Raw genomic sequence first — 12462 nt, 5'->3', positions numbered from 1 at the left:
TCTTAAAGTGATCCAGCTTCTTTTGAACACATGGTTCAAATAGCTGGCTGCAGTTATTACAGGGACATTTCATTCACATTGAAAGGGCAGGTTTTTCCCTTCAGTCTTTCCTCAGTCACATGGGTAACCCAAGTAAGATAGCAACTGACAAGTCAACTCTTACCAATTTCACTTTTTCTTCAAACTAGAAATAATTGCTGGTCCTCAATAGAATTGTCACTGTCTGGACCCACGTGCTACCCAGCTACCCTGTGAGGGGAGGAAAAGCAAATTAGTTATTACTGATAAGGCTGCACCTCTCAGCTAGAAGGGAAGAACACAAATTTATACAAAGGTCCCATTTGTGTATTCAGTTATAACTGCTTTAACTCTGATTCATCTGCATTGGAAAGCTCTTGCCTGTGGACAGATTCCAGACTAGATCCATTGCCTACAGCTTATTAGTTCATCTGCAGTACACAAAAACAGCCACACGAGCAGCGAGAGACAGCAGTAACCAAAAACAGCGCACCTTCAGAGGAAAGCTGAGCTATGAACTTCCAGAAGACCAGTCACCATCTTTGCAAGACAGTGACACTGTCCCCAGTTACAAAAGCCACCCAAATCCCTCCGTATTTAAAATACTGTAAGTAACAGGCTACTGTTCTTCTCAGCTTTATGCAGTATCTACACTGTTACTGAAGTGTGAAGCCAGTCTGAAAGAAGTTTTCTGCTACTTCTACTCTGGCTTAGTAAGGCAGCTCACTCCTACAGATGGAAGCTTGTAAACAAGCTCCACTTGTTCCCACACTTGCTTTTTGAGAAGTTATAACATATCACACTTCAACAAGACAGTGAGAGGCACCAGGAGGCTCAGATACAGCCACCTAATTAACACTAGTGCACACGCACCAAGGCTTGTTATAAGAATTTGATGATGCCAATAAAAGAGATAGCTTTCAGCCTGTAACCATAAAAATGTAAGTAATATTTACAATTAGAACTGGATTCCCTACAGGCACAACAAACCAATGGGGAATTGGAGCTTCCAGGAAAAAGCTCCAGAGCCGTCTGCTCTCTACCACGGCTGCTGCTTCCAACTCTGAAAATACACCAACAGGACAGGCCATACCAAAGCCTTACCTGTCTTCCTAGCAGGAAGACAAAACCTCAAAAGTTCTTTCTGTACCCAAGGCAGCTACACCAAAATCCGTTGGAAGAAAACAAGTCTGACATCAGCTATTGATTAAGAGCATGCTGCAAAGCTGCAAGTTCCTGCCACCATAACCATCTGTGTTGCAGGAGAACAGAGGGTGGGGGAAGCAGAGACATTTAATACCGGACAGCTCTGAAGCTTTTATGTTCCAATTCCGAGCTTTACAGCAGAAGGGAGAGAGAAGTGGGCTACAGAGTCATTTATTCTAATCAGAAGATTACATTGGCATCGTGTGTCTCAATGGAGAGTTCAAGTACACTGTTCAGCTGTAGCATGCTACCTCACTTCCATACTTAGTAGACTTTCACCAACACTACTGCCAACTGCGTAGGAGACTACAGACAAACTACAGCAATGGTGCTTCTCTCAGCAATGGAAGAGCAAATCCTCCCCAGCCGAAAGTTCCCCAAAGTTCGGTTGGCATCTTCCTCTCATTATTAATTTCCTAAATAAAGCAGAGACATTGATACAAAATTATTTAAGACATTCCTGCCACCTGGATTTTAAGGTAGTTTGCCATTTACAGTTTTCACATTTTTAGTGAATTTAAGAGTAAAATGGGCATGACTGTTCATTAGCATTTTGTACTAGTGACTCAATATAACTGATCCAACTAAACTGTATCTCTGAGTCTTCTCTCCCACATAATCTTCAGATTAAAAACACACCACATCTCTTCCAATACTTCTAGATCTTATTTTAGCCTGTCACTACCTTAAAAAAGCATACTGGCTTGGAGTTACTTTCATAGAAGTCAGCTGTTGGTAGGCAGGATTATGCTTTGATACTTGTGAGCTAGTATTTTTCCATTTTAAACAGTCTAATTACACATCCACCAAACTTACACACCTCAAACAAGTGCTAGAGGCTCATGTATTTGTCAGGATCCTTACCTAAAAGCTCCAATTAGTCTGTGTACAGCTAACACAAAGTTGGCACTGCTGCTGCTGCAGTTGCACAGCAGTCTGCAGTGATTAAGCAAGCAATAGATCTAGTCCATGAAAAGCAGATTGGTGAACTCCATACCCTGTGGATCCAGCTGTGCCACTTCAGGTACTTCTTTGAGAGTCGGTATTTCTGACGGCCTAAAGAAACCTGTCTCAGCCAGGGCAGATTTGCAGGGGCTGACGCAGAACACTCTGATCTAAAATTTTAAGAGTTTAGCTTACTGAAATGGATCTGAGAGCTCTGCCTCTAATCACATAGGACAAATGCCTCCCTATTTACAAGCAGGATGAGGTCACCTTGCTTCTGTTTTGCTAAGTCTTTTTGCACTGGCCCAATAAACATGTCTGTTTACAAAAAAGGACAGATAACCAGTGTTGAGCCAGTCAAATTTTAATCTAGAATCTCCTCTAAGTGGGTCAGCATTAACATAAACTGACAACCTTTGTCCTTTTCTGTATACAGAACACCAGTTTCACTTTTAACAGGCTAGACAAAATTAGCAAGAAGCAGTAAGTATATCACTGCAAGCAATCAAGCCTGCCTTTTCATCCATCACAGGGTTTGAGATCCACATTGAGGAACATAAAGAAGTTGATGCTCTTAGAGCCAAGGACATCATTTTGAAGCACCTTAAGTATACAATTCCTTTTTTAAAAGTCACTTAAAGGCATGACAACCCCAAAGAATGACAGTCTTTTCAAGCAATATTCTTAAGTCCCATTTGTGACTGAGGACTAACTTTAAAATCAATCACTGGAAAACAAGTGCTGCATTTGTGGAGTCTTTTAATTTGCCCTTTCGTCACAGAATAAAAAGCTGAAAGTCATATTACAGGAAACACTTCAGCATTACTGTTAACAGAGTGCACCTTACCTGTGCAAGTATAATGACAAAAGCCCTATATCTCCCCTTTCCAGACAGGAATCGAAACAAGTATACCAAAAGCCAGCTGAGCTACAGCAAATTCCTTATGTATCCTTTTAAAGACACTGGGTTTTGGAAAAGCCATCATCAAGATATTTACTTGTACAGTAAGTGAAGTCATGACTGACAACAAATCTGAGACCTGCACACATTTCCTGGGGAAAGGACACTCTTCCAGGGACAAGAAGTCACTTCACCCTGTGACTCAACATGGTACGCACAGGATTTGATAGCTACCAAGTATTACAGCTCCTCCACCCATGCCAAAGCTGAGCCTGACTCTGCATACTGGAAAGCCAACATTAAAAAAAACCAAAGACATTAAAGGAAGCTACTCCCATAGGGTCCTTCCCTCAGGCCTTTTAATGAGCAGCTGAAAGCCTGGCAGATTTATTTCACTGAAGCGTCAGAAATCCTTTGGGCTAAAGCAAAGATGCAGCTGTATGGAACCGTCCACAGACATGAGCAAAGGCAGGCTCATTAAAAGGACTCCACTAGTAAGATATTTTATGTTCTGTTACATTTACTGAAGAATCTTGAAGGAATCCAGTTGCCAGGAATGGCAGTTTGATACAAAAGCCTCCTAGATGTCCTCCCACCAGTCAGCATTCTGGCTCGCTAGTGCTGTCAGAGCTCAGCTGGACACCAAAACACTAGTGCATACCTGGCCAACACTACAAGCATTTAAAAGTCCCCTTTTACAGCTTCTACCAAGTAGTTTAATACCCTCTCTTCCCCACTAAGATTCAGAAGAGCCAAAGAGGCTGTTTCTAGATAGATTAAGCAGACAGACTTCGTTAACTAACTCATCATACATTTCCTGGACTGGTTTCATTTATTCATAGTGCCTGCTTGAGGAATAAAACTTTGAAAGCAAGCCTGCTAGACAAGAGGAAAACAAAACACCCTACTTTAAAAAGTTGTGCCAAGGCAGATTCAGATCAGAGATCAGAAGTGAGTTCCACCCCCACCTTTGAAGGGGGAAGAAGGAAGGCTGTTTCACTGAAGTTAGTTCTTTAGGGAATGTTTCCAGAAAATTAATCACCTTTAATATCAGCCAAAGCTAATGCCTCTTCCAAAATGATAGACAGCAAAACCAGAAGTTACAGGCCTATCACTACCAAGTAAGATATTTAGAACCACATTATGGAGAAGGGAACTTTACTAAGAAAAGGAGGGAAGTCAGAGCACTACAAAGGTTTTTAAACAAAGGCAAGCTTTATACCAGCATATTATTCAAATCTCAGACCAAGAAGCATACAGAAGTGTCATGCTGCTGAGCTTCCAGTGGTTTACATGCAGAGGAAGATGTTTAGAGACCACCCAGATGAAAACGTATGTAGGGAATATATACACCTGGGAAAGACTCTGAAGCAATGTGTCTTGATGGGAAAGGCTGCCAGACTAAGTTCTTGTAAAAGCACTGGAAGACAGTCTGAGGTCACACAAGCCACATGAGTGTAGGAATCCGTGCAAGAGGAATCATGAAAAAAAACCCTCAAGCTTTATTGTGCAGTCCCATATCCTGACTTTTGCCTAATACTTTTTGTATAAAAGATGCTTTAATTTTTACAGAAAAAAGTGTTAAGCCTGAACTGCTACTTCAAAGTCTCAAAAAAAAAATCATATAGATGCAAGGATTTTAGGGCCACAGCAGTACAAGGTCTCATCAGTTTAGGCACACAAAGCAAGGCATCACACCACTTAGAGACTGGCATCTAACCAGCCCAAGATTACTCCATGCAGAACCTCTTATTATCTTCAGTGGTAGCTCACAAGAGAACACGTCAGAAGCAAAGGCTGAGATAGTCTTGATGTATTGCTCAGTACTCCTGGACATTTAAAACAGCCAACTAAGTCTCAGACCTCAAAGCATAGAGGGTACAATTAAGAATTAGCTGAGCACTTCAAGCACTTCAGCTTAGGTTTTTAGGAGATGTGGCCATGAGAGATAAAATGTAGTCCTCAGAGTCATCAGGCGTCTGGCAAAGCCCACCAGTTTTGTTGTCAAACATCTGAGAGATTATGTCTCCAAATGAAGAAGGCACACTGACATGTCCTATCACAAAGATGCTTAAAAGAACATTATTTGGACAGCACACGGAAGTCCTTGCTGCAAATCCCTCCGTCTTGTGCCAGAGCCAGCACCCAGGCCAGGATTTGGCTGGTTGGTGAGTATACAAAGCAGCAGGTACTGTTTACACCATGTTCCAACAAGAATTTCTTGGCTTGCTGCCTTCACTGGAATTTGACCTTTTCATCAGATATAATACTCGGCTCATATACTAAATTTAGAGGTACTCTGAGGTTACAGGGACAAAGTCCATAGCATAAGGCACCATCAGCACAGGTGGACAGGTGCCTTTAACTGGAGCTTTTTTCCTTTTTTGACTTTGAGAAGTCCTACATTTTCAGAGCAGAAGCCAAGCACCTAAGAGGGCTGGGTGTACATGCCAAGGCAGCTTGCTTAAGAAAGCACCTGAAAATAATTCTATAGCCAACAGGGCCAAAAACTCTTTACATCTTTCACTTCCCCAAGAAGGCTAATTTACAGTCAAATCATCCTTGAATTTCACTTCCTTCCAACTACAGGAACTACTTTTGTTTCTTCACAATATCATTTTAACTGATCAAAATCATTCTACTGCATGACAGGCAGCTTTTGTATATTACCTAAGAAAGCTGTAGACTCCCTGTATGTCACCATATCTGGTTCCTGTTTGTCACAGAGGGATTGCCAAACACTGCATTAGCTTTTGTTACACACACCTGATATACAAAATTAAGCTAAGACAAGGCTCTGATGACCCCACAGAAACCAATTAATTGCACCTTATCCTAAAGGAAAGGCTCATGTTATTTAAGCAAACATCATTTTTCGATTACTGCAGAGCCTTTGGACTTTGTCACACCCTAACTGCTGCCTTATGGAACTACAGGGCAGAGCTTCAGCTCTTTGTAGCAAAGGTTACCTTTAGGTACTGACAGAGAAGTGCTGGCTAACGCCTTTCCACAGTGTTACAGCATTAGCAGGTGTCACTTACCTACCACATAACCCTGTGTCAGTAGGCAGCATTAAGCTCAAGGGAAGAAGGGGACTGAACACATTGCAGAGAACCCCACAATCCATGCTCAGCAGCTGAGGGAATGCTACTAGCACCAAGCCACAGATAGCTAAGCAAGCCAATACAAACTGCATCACAGATTAACCCCTGCCGTAGAAGTACGCTCTATTTCTTCACTATACTTTGAAATGCAGCATCATACTGTTAAAGACTTATTCACTCTCAGACTCTATCCTACACTGTCATGGAGTTCAGACATACATATCAGAGGAGCAGCCTGAAGCCCAAGCACATCACAGCTGTTCTTTGCTCAGCTACAGGGTGCACAGCCGAGTAAGTGGGGAGCATGCTCCACACCAGAGAAGTAGCACAGCAGGGGAAGAACATCTATCACTAAAGCACAAGTTAAGACAGTTAAGAGAACTTTATTCAAGACCGGTCCAGTTCATGCAGTTGGAAAATGCCTGTATCCGAGCATGATCAAAAGGTGAGGTGCCACTTCAGTCTGAAGTCTTCAAACACCCAGCTTTTTTTTTCCCCCTGATGAGCAGCTCTGCTCCACAGCAGTACAGAACACTTGCAAAGTCATTCTCCCAGAGTCTGTCCATGATAGACAGAAGTCTCACGCTAGAGAGGTTTAATTCACATCATTACATTAAAAATGAAGCAACGCCTCTTCAGGACAAAAAAGCCAAATGCAAAGAGAAAGGACCTGACCAACACACAGCTACCACTACTGCAGAATACTCTGGTTTTGTCAGAATGCCCATTAAAACAGAGGTTTTTGAACACTACAGCAGTCACCAGCAACTCAAAGTTTGAAGAGGTACACTGCCCACTCTCCTGCTGAATCTGAGCAGGAGGTTAGGGATATTACAGGCACACATCTGAGGACGTTTTCTCCTTATCTCTTACAAGAATGTTCCCTGTAAATGACTGTCCAGCTGCTTATTTCACTTAGTACAATCTTTCATATTCACATATGCCCAAACTTCACAGAAGTAGATGTTCCAGTTACAGGACAGCCAGGTTGGAACACCCTCAGCATAATCTTTCTGGAAACTGCATCTCTATGCAAACGTATCTTTGAAGAGGTAAATAAGTTTAGAAGCAGGACAAGTTGTTGAACAGTGACCCCCCCCACTAGCAGCCAGTCACTTGCCCCACCTGATGCTTTCCATGAGGAGCCTATATTACACTGAGTACTCAATACCCTGAATACAGCTGTAGTTCAATTATTAGCAACTAGTATATCAGACATTTCAGAAGGGTTTGGTGTTTGCAGGAGCTCAGTCCATATTAGAGGAAGTTGTCATTGCCATTTACTTTAGTCAGACTGAGCCTACGATGATGAGAAACTCAAGTATTTCTCAATAGCAGAGCAAGCACTAGGCAACTGCACTTCTTGGTCAATGTAGAGATACAGATGAAAGTCTTCTGTACATTGCAAAGTATGACACCTCCTTCCACTGCTGTTACCTCTAACAGAGCACAGGCACAAAGATGTTTTAAGCACCTGGTTTGTACAGAACTGCTTTGCAAAGCATTTTGAATTACTGCTGCCTGATGCTGGCAGAGTAAGGTTAGCTGTCGGAGACAATCTTTATTATCAGCTGGAGAAAAAGACAAGCCTTTGGGCACACAGGCTTGCCTAGAGCTAAAAGAGGCTAAGACAGCTGCCTAAGTTTGCATCACTGCCACCCACATGTGTTGGGCAAGTGGGACTTTGCTTCTTCATAAGGACAGACGGCCCTTGCACACTGAAATTAAATCAATTGTTTGGTACTCAAGTCAATCAGCTGAGTTTGATCAGATTTTTTAACTACATATAAGCTTAATCTTCACGAGCTATTTAGGGTGAAGAAGGGCACAGAAGTTCAGTTCAATTGATATATAGCACACATTAAGAATAGCAATTCAGAGCTGTAACACATCATGAAATACAATCTTCCAGATAAACTCAAAAGCATAGATGAAAACTCCAGTATACTAACAGAACTATGATGATTTAGGCTTTTGCCGAAAGGTCCAAAACACCAGTTTCAGGCTGGCATCTGCACCTTTCAACAGGAATTACAAGCACCAAAGACCCCAGCATACACACCCTTACCAGAGACTTTGCTAAATCCTGTTCTTTGTTAACTCAATACAAGTTCTGGCAGTGCCAGAGCTGGCAGCATGAAAGTAAGGATGAAGAGGCCAGACACACAGGGCAAGAAAGGGGAGTAATGTGGCAATGTGAATCCAGCAACATTCAGGACATTTCCATTATCAAGTGAAGTTAAACTACAACTACAAGAAGGTTTGAATCACTGCTTTAAAGCCACCATTTTCTATAGTACATCAAATTACATCTAAAAGTACAGCTGGAACTTGTACATTTAGATGACCTCTCCATATGCCTGTGTCAAGGACAAATGATGTTATTCTGCCATCTTTCCTTCCCAATACCACATCCCAGCACAGTGACTATTTCAGTGTGTTAATCTCTGGGTTTTCCACATGACAAGTTTATTAATGCAGCTTTATGAAACACTAAGAGCCTAAGCTGCTATTGATTCCCTGAATAGAAAAATATAGCTTTTACAAGAAGAGTAGGACAAATAAATTTAACTTCAGAAACAGTTTTGCAAGATGGAAGGTTTTATCTTCAACCTCCACATCTTTTCCACCACTAGAAAAGACAGTCTGGCACAATCTTAGGTCAGCCTTGTCCTCTATCCAGCTAATTCACTCGTAACATAGAGGACCTCCCATGCAAAAGCTGAAATACAACTCTTTTTGTAAGGCATGAGAACAGAAGAACCCAAACATTAGCTCTTAGCTCTTTAATATTCTTCCTGGTTTTACTCCTGACTTTGAAACTGAAATAAACAATGGCTAGAATAGTAAGAAAAGCTGTATGTCCACCAATCTAAGAAGAAACCAGAGAATTTATTCAAACTTCTCTTGCAATCCGAGATCTAAACAAGCATCTAGGAAAGAAGATGAAGTGGATGAACCAAGAAAAGATAACAACAGAACAACAAAAGACTAGTTCTCAATAACAGAACTCCCTGCACAGGAAATAAGCATTATTGAAGAAGGTCTGAAAATGAGGTATCACAAATGCAAATGCCTGAACTGCATGTTCTATGAACACCATATCAGTGATGACTAGAACATGTCAACCTAAGTAATATTACAAACATGGCTGAGCATGATAATCACTGATAAACAAAGTGTGCACGATGAACACACTGTACCAGTTAGCTGATTAGTAAGCCACAAACATTTGTTAAAGAAGGAGGCACCAGTGACGTGGAAGCCAAAGAGCAATCTGTAAAAGTAGACAGGAATCTTTAGTACTTACCACACCAGTGACAATTGTACATCAACAATAAGGGGAAGCTGCTATGCATTCTCTGAAGAGACCTGTACAAGAATGCAACTACAGGATGCCACCCCTCCAGCCATAACTGTGGTAATAAAGCTGCTGCTAACATACCTCTTTAAAACACGTTAGTGTCAGGTGAGGGACTTCACCAGCTGTAATGCATCAGCTGTGACAGATATATCTACTCATCCTGTGCTGGAGTAAATCACAAGTGATACACAAAGCTGTAGAATGGAGTGGACAGAGTCCTGTCACAGAGGCTAACAAGCAGGTATATAGTACACATCAACAAAAGGAAGTCTAAAGCTGTTGCAAAATGCTAGTAGCAGTGTCAGCACCTAGGAGTGCGAGTAACATAGAAGAGCAGCCTCATTTAGGGGGGAAGCAGCATAACCTGACAGACGTTAGCCAGAACTCCCCTGGCTCTCACTCACGCAAGTGCCGCCCCCTCAGTACCTCTGCTCCATGCTCAGCTCCCAGGCAGCTGCCCGCTGCTGCCCACCCAGCCTTCGCTCCCTGTGCTGCTCACACCACCGCTCTTCTCGCCCTGCACAGCCTCACGCCTCCACGAAGCGATGGGGAAGGCCGTCACCATACTGCCAGCTGCGAACACCTTCCAAGCCCGGCAAGAACCGAAAGGAGAGGCGTCGGCAGGGGACGGGACCGCGGATTACCACAGCCAGGCCAGGCCAGGCCAAACCCCGCCGCAGGGCTACCCCCACCTCCACCCCAGCAAATAAACACATCAGGCAAGCCCGCTGTAGGAAATAAATAGAAAGGCGGCGGCCGGACGAGCACGAGGAGCCTGGGGAGCACTGCTGAACGCCAGGCGTCTGACAGGCCCGGCCGCGGGGCAGCGGCCAGCAGACACCCCGCACCCCCTCAGGCTCCCTACCGCTGAGAGGCAGGCGGGGAACCAGGCCCGGCCGCCGCCGCCGCCCCCTCAGCCCTGCGGGGAAGGGGCTCCCGGAGCGGCGCCGCCGCGGCCTCACCTGCAGGCCCGGCTGAGCGGCGTTGCCGCCAGCAACTCCCGCCACCGCTCCCACCCGTCTGCACCAGCTCCGCTACGCGCGGCCCCTTAGCAACCGCCCTCGCCCTCCCATTGGCCGCGCCGCCGTGCCATTCCCGCCCAAGCCTGCGCGCGGATTGGCCGGAAGGCGAGGTGAAGGTGGGAGTGTGCGCCAGATGGATTTTGTGGGTACCATTGGCTGGTGGAGACGCAGCGGGGCGGGGCACTGCGGTTCTGTTGGCTTGGATACCTCTCAGTCAGGAGAAGGGCGGTGATTTGCGCTCGCGGGCGGGGCTGCCGACGCCTGTGGGGAGCTGCGGCTGCCGCCGCCATGACAGAGCGGGGCCGCGACGGGGAGGTGGGGAGCTGCGGTGACGCGAGGGTGAAGCATCGGCCTCGGCGCTGGCCGCTTCCTGCTGCCGTAGCCAACACCCTTGCCGCGGGGGGAAAGGCAGCCTGGGGAGCAGCTGCGACTGAGGTGCGTGTTTGCCCCTCAGTGACACAGAGCTCAGTGGTTTCGAGGGCTGGATGAGCCAGAAAGCTCGCCAGTGTGGCACTGATAATCCATCCAAGTGTGCCCAGGTGCTGAATACTGGTCATGTAATATTACATTGCAATCAAAAATCATTTAGGAACAATTTGAGCCTTAAAAGTGGTGGCTGGGCCTTCAACATGCTGGTTTTGTTTCCTGTGGGCCCCCAGGCCACCGCCATGTGGCAAAGCTGGCACTGGGGTGCAAGCTGGCATCACCTCTTGGGCCTTGCCAGCAGGAGCGAAAGGGTCTTCCCTGGGCCCCTGGGAGGCACAGGAGTGCCTGCCTGGTGTCCTCCCAGCAGGCAGGATGTGCAACTGAGACAACAAATCTGCTCAGAGGTAGATGGAGCCTGCCACATCTGGAAGGCACTGGAGGAAAGCAAATACTAAAAAAAAAAAAGTCTGCAATGCAATGTTTATAAACTTGCTTTTCTTGTAGCCTCCCAAAAGAGCCACATGTTACGTTGCTAGTAACATCAACTGTTCTAGCTATGTTAATGGTTGCTTTATATAACTGGATGGAAAAATCCTTTCCCTGATTTCAGACATTTTGTTTCCTCTGTTTACTGGGAGCTCGAGCTTCCTACGTAGAGAAAGCTCTCAAGCAAGTCACATTTTCCAGAGAGTTATGTATCTGGAGAGATGACTAACTGTTGCAGACTGAGTCATGGTGAAGAAGGGAGCTCCAAGCCTGAGGAAGGGTGGAGGGGACTGCTGAAATGACAGTGGCAGAGCAGAAACCGAGGCAGCCCCATGGCAAGCACTCCTCCTCACTTGCTGCAGATGTGATCCCACACCACTCAGTCAAACGAGAGCCAGGTTCCTTATCTTCAGTTTTTAATTAACCTTGTGAAAATACCCAGGGCTTATGGTGGTTGCTAAATTTGTCAACGACTCAGCTGGGCTGAGGTTTAGTATGTCTGAAGGCAGCTGAGTTATGCTTGTGATCAGGCTATGAGATAGGCTTAGTAGATAAACTTCCGGTATCAGCCTCTTAGCGAAGTATTTGAAGAATGTGTTTGAATTTGATTACAGAAAATTGCAGTCGAAGTGATTCCAGGTGTACCTTGGCTCCTCACCATCGATCCAGGCAGGACAATACAGATCCAGGCAGGAAAACACACCACTGAAGTGGAGCTGAGCCTCCAGGCAAGGCTTTTACTTCAGATACCTGAGGCTGCTGGAGATTTCTCTGACCTGTGAGAAGCTCAGCTATTAGAAGAGAGCTTTCTTAAGTATGCTGTCACAAAGCAAAGGAAACTAAACTCTTAGCTGCCCACTTCTTGCTGAGGAGAAATAAAGCATGAGGCTATCTTTCATACCAGGGGTGCTCAGATACATCAGTGAGGAATGAGAGCTGAGAAATGGAGGTTACTGACAGTGCAGAGGTGACAGCACGAATTCACAGGTG

Source organism: Phaethon aethereus, assembly GCF_964289735.1.
Source record: "Phaethon aethereus genome assembly, chromosome: 12".
NCBI classification, from domain to species: domain Eukaryota; kingdom Metazoa; phylum Chordata; class Aves; order Phaethontiformes; family Phaethontidae; genus Phaethon; species Phaethon aethereus.
The sequence above is the reverse complement of the archived record's forward strand: the minus strand, read 5'-3'. Positions refer to the sequence as shown.